General features: G+C 35.9%; 1 pseudogene; it reads left to right on the forward strand.

Moving 5' to 3' along the window:
- The window catches only part of LOC145814018 (putative methyltransferase At1g29790), a 28,853-nt pseudogene extending 16,347 nt beyond the window's left edge, over positions 1-12,506 (forward strand).
- The last annotated feature ends 176 nt before the right edge of the window (positions 12,507-12,682 follow it).

Consider the following 12,682-nt stretch of genomic DNA (forward strand, 5'->3'; position numbering starts at 1 on the left):
GATAGGGGCTGCGGAAGCAGATATACAAAATAGACAAGATATACGAGGTCCAATGAGCTGCGATAACTTACATGGGACAGAATAGCTTGAAACTTTTATAAAATACGAGTGAAGTCATCAGACATAATATTTACATAACACACATAGGCGTACATGACAAAAAATCTCGCCCACAACCTAACAGAAAAATATAGTCTAATACAGATTACAAAACAGCCACAAAACCAGACTTCATTAGGAACCTCCTGGGGAGGCACAAAGGTTGGCTGACAAAAATCGAAACATAGGCCGTCAACTCTGGCCCTGATCACGTGGTGGCTCACCTACATACATAATATAAACAGTAAGCGGAAGCCCACTGAATAATAATGGAGTAAAGGGCTTTAATAAATGAAGTCCATACGGATTCAGAAATCATAATTCGGATTCATAAACAGATTCATATTCATATTCTTGTCCAAAATAAATACGGCAGTCAGAGTTTATGCTTAATCATACGTGGTACATCTATTAGCGCTAACAGAGCAGATACAGAACAGATGCAGAATATGTGGTGGTTATGAATAACCAGTTTTATAAAGGAACCTCCAGATCCGAGTAACAGAGAATAAACATGCCGAGCCGTATGATGGAGCCTCTGGTACGGGTAACAGAGTACAGATGTATTAAGTTCCATAATGGAACCTCCGATACCGGGTAACAACTAACATATATCACATGATGCTAAGGATGCCACAAATACATGTCAGAAATTGGACAATCATTCATTGTATAGAACATAGTATTTCAGAAAACAAATCTTATTTCACCATACAGAAAATAAATAAAGTTGAACATAGCTTTACTATGTTATTACTCATAGTTGGCTTCGGGTGCAGACAGACAGAGCAGACTAATCAAATGGTTTATGGCACATGACTTACACGAACACATAACAAAAACACGCTTAAAACACCGATTCAAATTATACATGACTTACTTTCTTTGCTCTTAGCATGTTTCTAGCCTTTAACCTCATTATGGAGTCTTAATCATGGCCTAGGAACGCCTAGGATAGAATGAGCATGCAAAAATGCACTTGAAAACATTTTTCAAAACTTGCTGAAAACAGGGTCCACACTCGAGCATGGATTCCCTCACTCGAGCGGACATGTAAAAAGTGTAAGTTCGCTCGAGCGTGACTTCTCTCGCTCGAGCGGACTGTAAATTTTAGCAAAAGTACTAGATGCTTGATTTTCACGCTCGACGGATGCTCGACCTCCGCTCGAGCGTGAGACTCAGACCTTCGCTCGAGCGTGAAGTCCCTCGCTCAAGCGGACTCCAAAACATATGAACTTCTGGGTACATGCATTTCACGCTTGAGTGTGACTCACGTCGCTCGAGCGGAAGTGCATGTACTTAGAGCGCTCGCTCGAGCCGCTTGAGCATGGATCAAATTTTTGGAATTTCCAGATTTGATCTACAAGTTCAAACTCGACCTTCAAAGCATCAAACTTCATTTTTCTGGGCCAAAACTTGAGAAAATACATGAAAACCTTTAAAACAACATGAATTAAAGATCATTTCAAGAAATCAAAGCCCAAAGACATGCTAATTGTACAAAATTCAACTTGAAACTCAAGAATAATCCATGAATATGACATGCATGCAATTCTTTGAACCAAAGCTTCTCAAGACATGATCAAGTGTTACCAAACAACACAAAACTCATTGTTTTCCCAAAATTAAAGTGAATACAAGACATGCATGAGGGAATTTCTTAGCAATATGCTCCAAATGTAATGAAATGGCCATGTATGCATGGTATGGCCCAATTCTCTACATTCCTAACTCAATTCTTGCACTAAACAACTTAACCCTCTTGTATTCATGCATTAGAGTCTAAACTTTAAGGCTTAAGGACAAAATTCTTACCTAAAGGCTTGAATTCACAAGTATTGAAGTTGTAGCTTTCAAATTCTCTTTAATTCACCCTCAATCCTAGCAATCCTCCGTTCCTCTTGCTTTTGATTTCAATTCTCCTTCCCTTTATCTCACTCTCACGTTTTTTTTTTTTTTCTTTTTTTTGTAGTATAGGCTCAAAGGTGTATACAAATGGATGAGAAGAGATGAGTGGGCTCATAAAAGAAATGGTGTTTAATTAGTTTAAGTAACAGGCAATTAAGTGGGATTAAATTAATCTTATTTAATCGTTCCAAATCGAATTTCAATTAAACCTACCATAAAATTCTATAAATTCCCCATAACATATATATCGAATCAATTTCTAAATCAGATACCGATACGGCCTACAATTTGCAAACTGAAACTAAAAACATGAACAAATCTTTCTACATCAAACAGATATAAACACAAAATGATGCAATGCACATGTAATCGACTCAGGACTTCTTCTTAATTACTGTTTAGGCATAATTAATCATGGATTAATGTTAATCATAGGTCGGGGTTGTTACAGAAATGGAATGCAAGTAATTTTTGATTGCACACAATATTTACATTTTTCAAACATATCAATGTCATACTTTGGAATTAAATCTAAATTAACCATATCATGCATTTTCCTAGTATTAACATGGCCTAAAAGAGCATGCCATAAAGAAAGCGAATCAACAATATAAGTAGAAACAGATATATTATTGATAACGTTAAGTTTGAACATTCCTTGATACATGTAGCTCTTCCTAACAAAAATCCCAACCTTAGATAGGACAAATTTGTCCGACTCAAATACTAACTTGAAACCATGCTTATTAAGTAGGCTTCTAGATACAAGGTTTTTCCTGACATCAGGTACATGATAAACATCATTAAGATTTAGGAATTTTCTAGATATAAACTCTAGATCCACCATCCCTTTACCTTTGATAGCAGTAGTTGAAGAGTTGCCCATGTAGAGAACTGTTCCATCACTCACTTGTTCATAAGTAGTGAAATGGCTCTTGTCGTTGCAAACGTACCTTGTTGCTCTTGAGTCAATCCACCAGTCACCAACATCTTCGAGCATGTTCACCTCGGATACAATAGCCACGAACTTGTTCTTGGCATTTGATGCTTCTGGCTTCTTCTTGTATGACCGGTATTCATTTCTAAAGTGCCCTGGCTTGCCATAGTGCCAGCAAGCGCCTTTTGACTTCTTAGCATTTTTCTCGGGTTGGGGTTCATGTTTACACTTCTTTTTGTTGAACCTCTTACCATCATCCACCATGTGGATCTTGGACGTCTGAGCCAATTGGTTGTCTTTACTTTCAAGTAACCTTGACTCTTCCTCAACTCAGAGGTGTTGAGCCAACTCCTCTAAAGTAAGATCTTCCTTTTTGTGTTTCAGAGTTTTCTTAAAATCCTTCCAAGAAGATCGTAGTTTGTCTATTATAGATGAAACTACAATAGATTCATCCATGTTCATATTCTTTTGTCGAAATTGACTCAAAATATGTTGGATCTCATGGAATTGTTCCATAATGGGCTTTGTATCTATCATTGTAAAACGCATAAAATTAATAACAAGAAATTTCTTACTGGTGGCATCCTCAGTGAGGTACTTTGACTGTAATAAGTCCCAGAGTTGTTTTGCTATTTCCAGATATTGATACACATCGAATCGAGAGTCTGACAGCGCATTCATAATGTGTCCTCAGCAAATGTAGTCGTCATTCTCTCATTTGGTTCTGGTACGGTTTTGCCCCACAGTCTCGTCTTCTTACTCTGTTGGATAGGGGGTAGTTAGCACATAGACCACTTTGAGAGTGGTGAGCAAAAAGTTCATCTTCTTTTGTCAGCGTCGAAAATTTCCTCCATCAAAACGGTCAAGCTTCATGAAATCTTAAGTCATTTTCTGAATAAACATCATCATATCCAAATATTGTCTTTAGATTGTTGGTACAAATGGTCTTGAATTCTTCAAATGGTGGTCTCGGGTCTTCAAAATTTGGCAATGATCTTGTCTATATAGAAAATTAGTACTTCAAGTCGCGTTACTAAGTCACTTTCCTAAAGACAATATTTGTACCCACCAAAAAGTGTACAGGGGGTTACAACAAATTTACCTCCAGGATATAATGAAGCCTGATCTAAAGATCTAGTCTATCAGCGTCTACACTAACGACAATAGATCAGAACACTCTTGATGTAATCAAGAAACCAAGACACTGATAATCAAATCTGCAAAACTTGATTATCAATAAGAAAAACAGAAATTTGCTTAAGAAACTCTTGATCGAAAATTCAAAATCAAGAGGGAGAGAGAGAGAGAGAGAGAGAGAGAGAGAATTGTAGGAATGCTTTTTAGGATTTTGGATGGAATAAAATGGCTAATTTCGTAGCCTATTTATAGGCCTTGATGGATCTGATCGAATGGTCATGTCCCTTGATCGCATCCAATCAGATCTGACCGTTGGATCGACGATCTATGGTGCAGATCATTCTGACACCGAATAGATGCCTTAACTAATCACACATGATCACGATCGGGTGCCATCTCATCCGTACGATCGCATGCATCTCCAATCAATAGCTATGATCAACCCACTCCAGATCGGACACACAACCGTTTGATTAGTTGGTTGACTTATCACCAACAGACAGCATGTCACTACCACGTGGAGCTGACTGTATTCCACGTCACCCATGTCTCGTTGGATCCACATCATTGCTCCAACCTGTCCAATGCAAATAGAAAAGCGCCCGCAAAGTGTGCCATCAAACGCCATACAGACTGCCAACGCCACGTGCGCGCGCCCGTGTGCGTGTGCAGTTAATGCGAAGCACCATCCTTGCGGTGTGGGTGCATGCACATTAGCTTTCATCCCATAATTCCATATTCAAAAAAATATTCCATGTCCATGTTTTGCTCTCTTTCCAATGTGGGACAAAGTCCCCAAGTTTATTTCATGCTTTCCAAAGAAAACATGAAAGGTTTTTTAAAACATCCAAAAATTAAACTATACATTTTGAAAACTATTTTGAAAATTCTCCAACACCAAATACACTCAACACCTCTCTCTCCCTCCTGTTTGGGACTCCGCTGCGCTCCTCCACGAGCTGAACACCACCCACCATGAACTCTCCGCTAGTCGCTCCTAAGTCTCCGACTTGAACCATCAGCTCAAGTCCACCAATTTACTAGTAGAATCACTCCTAATCGAGCTTACCCACTTCTAACAACCTATAGCAACCAAAAAAACCATTGAGCTGTCGAAGTTTAACTATGACGATGTGGGGATAGGCTTGTCCGATGAAGCAAAGCTTGTCATCAATCCCCACAAGCTCCTGCTCGAATACTCGCCCATGATAGGCTTGGACGAGCTTTACCCTCCAGTTGGAGGAGGTTGTTTGAAGTATCAAGAAGAGTTAATGCAGGACATGACGTATTGTTAGTAAATATTTTAATATTATAATGTGTTATAGATTATATTGTTTGCTTGGGTTCCAAGCAACTTGTTCTCCAAACAACATTTCTTTGCCTCTAAGAAAAGTTTATTTCCCTCCAAGTTTTCTTTTCTTTTCCTCCAAGTAAACCCTTTTTCTTGCCCACCAAGTTTCCTCTCCTATAAATTGAGCTAATCTCTTATCTTGAAAAGAAGAAGAAGAAGTGTTTGTTATTTTATTATTTTTGTGAGATTATCAGGCAAAGAAAAATGGTGTATGTGATGAAGTTTTGGGTTCAACGCAGTATTGGTGAACCATACGACTTAGTCGAGCTGTTGTATCCTGGAAAGGACAAGTCAATATTTTTTCTGCTGCACCGGTATAAGACTTTGCCTAACCGCAGAGGGCTTAAATCTCCTTAAAGAAAGTGAATTTCACGCGCCTCAGCCTTTCAATAGTTATTGTAATTTTTATTATTTGTATTTTATGGTGTTTTATTTGTAATTATCATTAACAATTTTAAGGAGATTCAAATAATAAAATTCATGGAGCCAGTATTGGAGAAGCCCAATGAGAATACTGGCGATCTCAACAAGCCCTTCCGGTTCAAGAGAGCCCATTTTAAGAAATGGAAAGGCAAGGTGCTTTTCTACCTCAGTCTCCTCAAGGTGGCTTATATCTTGACTGAGAAAAATTCGAACAAAGTCCCCATTGAGGAGATGATCGACGAGAAGTATGTCGCTCATCTTGAAAAAATTGAGAAATACAACACAAATGAGTATAAATGTCGGTATTATCTTTTGAATTGTCTTTTGAATCAATTTTATGATTATTATGATACTACTTACACCACTACTAAGAAAATTTGGAAAGCCTTGTAGAATAAATATGACACTGAAGAGGCAGGCGCTAAAAAAATATGCTGCAAACCGTTTTCTCCGCTATCAGATAATAAATGGAAAATTAGTGATGGAGCAAATTCAAAATTTTCAAATGCTAGTGGCTGAAGTTAGATCCGAAGGCATCAAAATTGGAGGCAATTTTGTTGTGGTAGGTATTATTGACAAATTACTATCATCTTGGAGGGAGTTTCAGAAGTCAATGCGTCAATAGCAAAAAGTGACGTCCTTGGAGAATCTAATCACACGGATTCTGGTGGAGGAGGAAGCACGAGGACAAGATGCGCTTATGACACAAGGGCATTCCATTATAAAGATAAATTTAACTTTTGAAAATATTTTACCTAAAGGTCGATTTCATAAAAATAGTCACTTGAAGCCAGTAAAGAAAATCTAAAAAAATACTAAAAGGCCACAAAATAAAAATTACCCGAGGCAAAAGAAATGTAACAAAGAACCCTTGTCATAAGATCTGACAAATGTGACATATTTTGTGTGTGACATATTTTGTGTGTGACAAAAGTGGGCATATTGCTCGAACTTGCAAATTGTGGAAATAACAGTCTCGACCACAGGCTAATATTAACGAGGAACCATTTGTGGCTATGATTACAGATGTTTTATGGTTCAATCTATGGAAGGGTGGTGAGCAAACTCCGGTGCCAATAGGCATGTCTGCTATGATAAAGATTGGTTCAAAGATTGTACTCTTTTTAATGAGGAGAGGACTTTTATGCTTGGTGACTCTAGTGTATCCAAGGTGCTTGGGTGTGGGAATGTTGAGCCGAAATTTACCTCTGGACGTGTACTTGTCTTAAAAGATGTGTTGTACAGACCGTCCATGAGGAAAAATTTGATGTCGAGTTATTTACAAAACTGGTTTCAGCAGACTATTGAATCTAACCAATATATAATCACTAAAAAAGGCATATTTGTGGAAAAAAGATATGCATGTGATCAGTGGTGGAGCCAAGAAATTAAATCAAAGGGGACACTTATTAATTATAACATTAAAAAAATTTACAAAAATATTTCACATAAATTTTTACGATTGACTTCAAGAAAGATAATATATATATATATATATATATATATATATATATATATATATATATATATATATATATATATATTATTTATAACTAGTATATCATGGACAATATAAAAAAAAAAGTCATGGATATAAGTTTTAAAATAAATTATATAATGATAAAATAATTTTTTATATAAAATTTCAGTAAAAATTCAATATAATAGTAATACTACGTCATCATTGACATGTGATATCACTAATCAATAGTAAAGAAACACATAGAGGATGAAACGCACGTGTCAAATATAACTAATAATTCAATAAATTTCATATCTTCATTGAGATTAATAATATTTGCATGTCAATAATGATAGACATCACCATTGTATTGAAATTTTCATAGATAATAATATGACTTATCGTAATATCTTTATTTTTAATAAAAAACAACCACTACTATTCTCATAATTTAAAAAATGTTATTGACATTTTACTCTAAATAATATTTTATAATTTTTATATTTAAAATATTTTCTTAAGATTACAAAAAATAAAAAATAAATCCAAAACCCAAGGGGGGGCACATGACCCCCCTGGACCCTCTATGCCTCCACCACTGCATGTGATGGAATGTTTAAATTAAATATTGAGAATAACAAAGCACATATTTTTGTTTACATGTTGTCTTCTATAAATTTTTGGCATGCTCGTCTGTGTCATTTTAATAGCCGATATGTGGGAGTCGTGAGTAATTTAGGATTAATTACCAGACTAACAAATAATTTTGAGAAATGTGAAGTTTGCAGTCAAGCAAAAATAACTAAAATGCCTCATAAAAGTATGGTGAGAAGTATTGAATTACTAAAATTAATTCATACTGATTTATGTGAATTTGAAGGAATTTTAACACGTGGTGGAAATAGATATTTTATCACTTTTATTAATGATTTTTCAAAATACACTTATGTATACTTGTTGAAAAATAAAAGTGATGCTTTTGAAAAATTTAAAGAATTTCTTCTTGAAGTTGAAAATCAATTCAATAAAAAAATTAAATGATATAGAAGTGATAAAAGCCGGGAGTATGAATCGTTTAGATTCAACTCATTTGCTTAGTCTTTGGAAATAATCCATGAAACTACTCCACCATATTCACATGCATCTAATGGTGTAACAGAAAGGAAAAATATAATTTTAACTGCATGTTATGTTATGAATAGAGTGTCATATAAAAAAACAAAAGTTACACATTTTGAGTTGTGGAAAGGGCATAAACCAAATTTGAGATATTTGAAAGTTTGGGGTTGCCTAGCTTTTATTACACTTATGGAACCTAAAAGACCTAAATTAGGTGTGAAAGCTTCCACTTGTGTTTTTCTAGGATATGCAACAAATAGGCCTATAGATTTTTTGATATTGAAAACAAAATAATTTTTGAATCAGGTGATGCAATTTTTTATGAAGAAAAATTTCCTTTTAAATCTAAAAGTGGTAGGGGTCAAAATTATCAAGAAAATATTTTATCTAAAATCGGTTCCTCTACGCCTCTTTTACAAAACCAAGACACTGTAGTTTTTGAACCTAGAATGAGTAAAAGAGCCAGATTAGAAAAAGATTTTGGCCCTGATTATCATGTTTTTAATGTGGAGGAAACTCCATTAACTTTACAAGAAACTTTGGCATCTCCTGACTCTGTTTTTTTGGAACGAGGCTGTAAACGATGAGATGGAATCATTATTATCTGATAAAACTTGGGTATTAGTAGATTTACCATCAGAATGTAAAGCTATTGGCTGTAAATGGGTTTTGAGGAAAAAACTTAAACCGGATGGAACTATTTATAAATATAAAGTAAGGCTTGTTGCAAAAGGTTTTAAACAACAAGTAGATCTTGACTTTTTTTTATATATTTTCTCTGGTTACTAGAGTTACGTCCATTAGATTATTAATTGCAGTGGCTACAATTCATGATCTAAAAATTCATCATATGGATGTTAAAACAACATTTTTAAATGGAGACCTAGATAAAGAAATCTATATGGATCAACCTAAGAGTTTTGTGGAACCCGATCAAGAAAGCAAAGTGTGCAAGCTAGTTAAATCTATATATGGCTTAAAACAGGCCCCTAAACAGTGGCATGAGAATTTTGATTCCTGCATGATGGAGAATGGCTATAAAACTAATGAATGTGATAAATGCATCTACTATAAATCTGAAGAAAATTCACATGTCATTATTAGCCTCTATGTGGATGATAAACTTATATTTGGCTCTAATTTGCATATCATCGTGGAAACTAAAAATATGCTTAATAACTATTTTGATATGAAAGATCTTGGTGAGGCTAATTATATTTTGGGAATGAAAATTACCAAAACCTGTGATGGTATATTTTTTGATCAGTCACATTATGCTGAAATTTTTTTGAGAAAATATAATTTTTATAAGTGCAAGTATGTTCTTACTCATTTTGATCCTCATGTATGTTTATTTCCTATTGAAAATGATGAGGATTATGCTAGTTTGATTGGTAGCTTGCGTTATGCGACCGACTGTACAAGACCTGACATTGCTTATGCAGTTGGAGTACTTAGTAGGTTTACTAGCAAGCTTGGCAGTGATCAATGGCTAGCCATTGAGCAGATTATGAAATATTTATCTGGTGCCATAAAATATAGCTTGTTTTGTAATAAGTATCCAGCAGTACTTGAAGGTTACAATGATATTGATTGGAATACCTTGTCAAGTGATTCATTATCAATCACTGGTTACTTATTTACATTGGGAGGTGGTGTTATAAGTTGGAAATCGACAAAAACAAACCATTATTACTAATTCAACAATGGAGGCTGAGCTTATTGCTTTAGCTAAAGCTAGTGAAGAAGCAAATTGGTTGAGAGATTTGTTAAATGAAATCTCTTGTTGGGAAAAACCAATTCCACCTATATTGATTCATTGTGATAGCACGACAGCAATTGGTCGAGTTAATAACCGTTATTATAATGGTAAATCCAGACCTATCAAAAGAAAACACAGTACTGTGAGATCTTATATGAATAATTGCATCATAAATGTGGCCTATATTAAATCTGGTGATAATCTTGTAGATCTATTAACTAAGGTCTTAGCAAGATATACAGTCTGGAATACATCGAAGGGAATGGGGTTGAAACCCATAGGATATAGTATGAGCCATGTATGAGGATACTCAACCCAAGGACCAGAGATCCTGTAACTGGGTTCAATGAGAAGAACGATCATATGATGGCTATGAGAAATGTACTAAATTAATTTTCATCCATTCCTATGATGTAAGTGCATTTATCCTGTAACGTTGTAGAGGTTGAGTTATTAAAAATCTCTTAATGAATTTCTGTAACTCTTATTGAGTAGGGTGTCATAGTTACAGTAGCACCCTTGACAGAATTCACCTATGTGAGTGTGGTAGTGGGGCCACTACCTATGAGATTTAGGCTAATTCTCAAACACACTCATGAATCTTAGGATCACATAAGGCGGTAATGTGCTGGCTATTAAAGCTTATGTGAACACCTGGAATATTATGTGTGTGGAATAATTATTTATTTCCCTTAAGCAGTCATAGTTTAATGCTGAGCATACTATTGACTCTAGAGTAGATATTATTGTTTCACTAATGGAGGTTTAATGCAGAGCACACCTACCATGATGCATAATATCTTTATTTGCTTAATAATCTCAATTTTTGTTACCTATAATATTAAAATAGATGGGGAAATATTAGTAGATATTTTAATATTATAATGTGTTATAGATTATATTGTTTACTTGGGCTCCAAGCAATTTGTTCTCCAAGCTACCTTTCTTTGCCTCTAAGAATAGTTTATTTCCCTCCAAGTTTTCTTTTCGTTTCGGGCAAGTAAACCCTTTTTCTTGCCCACCAAGTTTCCTCTCCTATAAATTAAGCTAACCTCTTATCTTTAAAAAGAAGAAGAAGAAGTGTTTGCTATTTTATTATTTTTGTGAGATTATCGGGCAAAGAAAAAAGGATGTATGTGATGAAACTTTGGGTTCAACTAATTGTGCAATATTGGTGAACCATACGACTTAGTCGGGTTGTTGTATCTTGGGGGGACAAGTCAATGATTTTTCTGCTGCACTGATGTGAGGCTTTGCCTAACTGCAAAAGGCTTGAATCTCCTTAAATATAGCGAATTTTCTGTGTCTCAGCCCTTTCAATAGTTATTGTAATTTTTATTATTTGTATTTTTTGGTGTTTTATTTGTAATTATCACCAACACATGATGTTGGAGGGGAGTGCCCGGTTGATGATGTGTTCGCGCAGAGGCTCATGCTCAAGGGGTGTGAGGCGGCGGTGCCATCTGAAGACGCCAGCTCGTTATGTTGAGCCGACACCGTTGTCAAAGAGCCTCTGGACAACCCCTCCACACACGAGTATCATTTGGGATTCCTACACTTGTAAAAACTACTAGTGCCTTGTTGATAGAAGAAATGTACCGGGATATTATGATTGCAAGGACTGTTTCAACTTACAGGGGAGAGAAAAAGCCTGGTGGCTCTTCGACAAAGGCCTAGATTATGGGATTGAACAAGTGCTTGGTTTGAAACGTCGTGGCACAATCCGTATTGGGCTTGACATAGGCAATGGGACAGGCACATTCGCGGCTAGGATGAAAGAAAGGAATGTAACCATCATCACAACCTCCGTAAACTTGGATGGTCCATTCACCAGCTTCATTGCATCGCGCGGTTTGATTTCAATGCATCTGAGTGTTTCTCAGAGGCTTCCATCCTTCGAGAACACACTTGACATAGTCCATTCGATGCATGTACTGAGGAATTGGATCCCAGACACCATGCTTGAATTCACATTGTATGACATATACAGGGTGTTGAGGCCAGGGGGCCTCTTCTGGCTTGACCATTTCTTCTGCTTGGGGCAGCAGCTGAACGCAACATATGTTCTGATGTTGAATCGTGTCGGATTCAAGAAGCTCGGGTGGAATGCCAGTATGAAGCTTGATCGCGGGATCGATAAGAATGAGTGGTACTTCTCAGCCCTTTTGGAGAAACCAATGACTTGATAATTCAGATGAAATTTATGTTGCGCTTTGCATGATGAATACTCAACCAGTATGTATGATAACAACAATTCTAGCAGTATCAAAAATTTTGCACACTAATTTACTCCCCCTTCTTCTCACATGTCATGTAAGTCCCACACCCTACGTGAGAGGGAGAGTAAATTATTCTGAAAAATTTTAGGTACCTCTAACATTGTTCTTATGATAATGATGATTGAAGAACTCAGAAATAACACAAATGCAGGACACTTGGACGCTTTATCTTGTTTGGTTTTCCTTCCTTTGATGCAAATAAAAG

This window comes from Camellia sinensis, chromosome 2, assembly GCF_055761805.1.
Source record: "Camellia sinensis isolate YWXY chromosome 2, ASM5576180v1, whole genome shotgun sequence".
NCBI classification, from domain to species: Eukaryota; Viridiplantae; Streptophyta; class Magnoliopsida; order Ericales; family Theaceae; genus Camellia; species Camellia sinensis.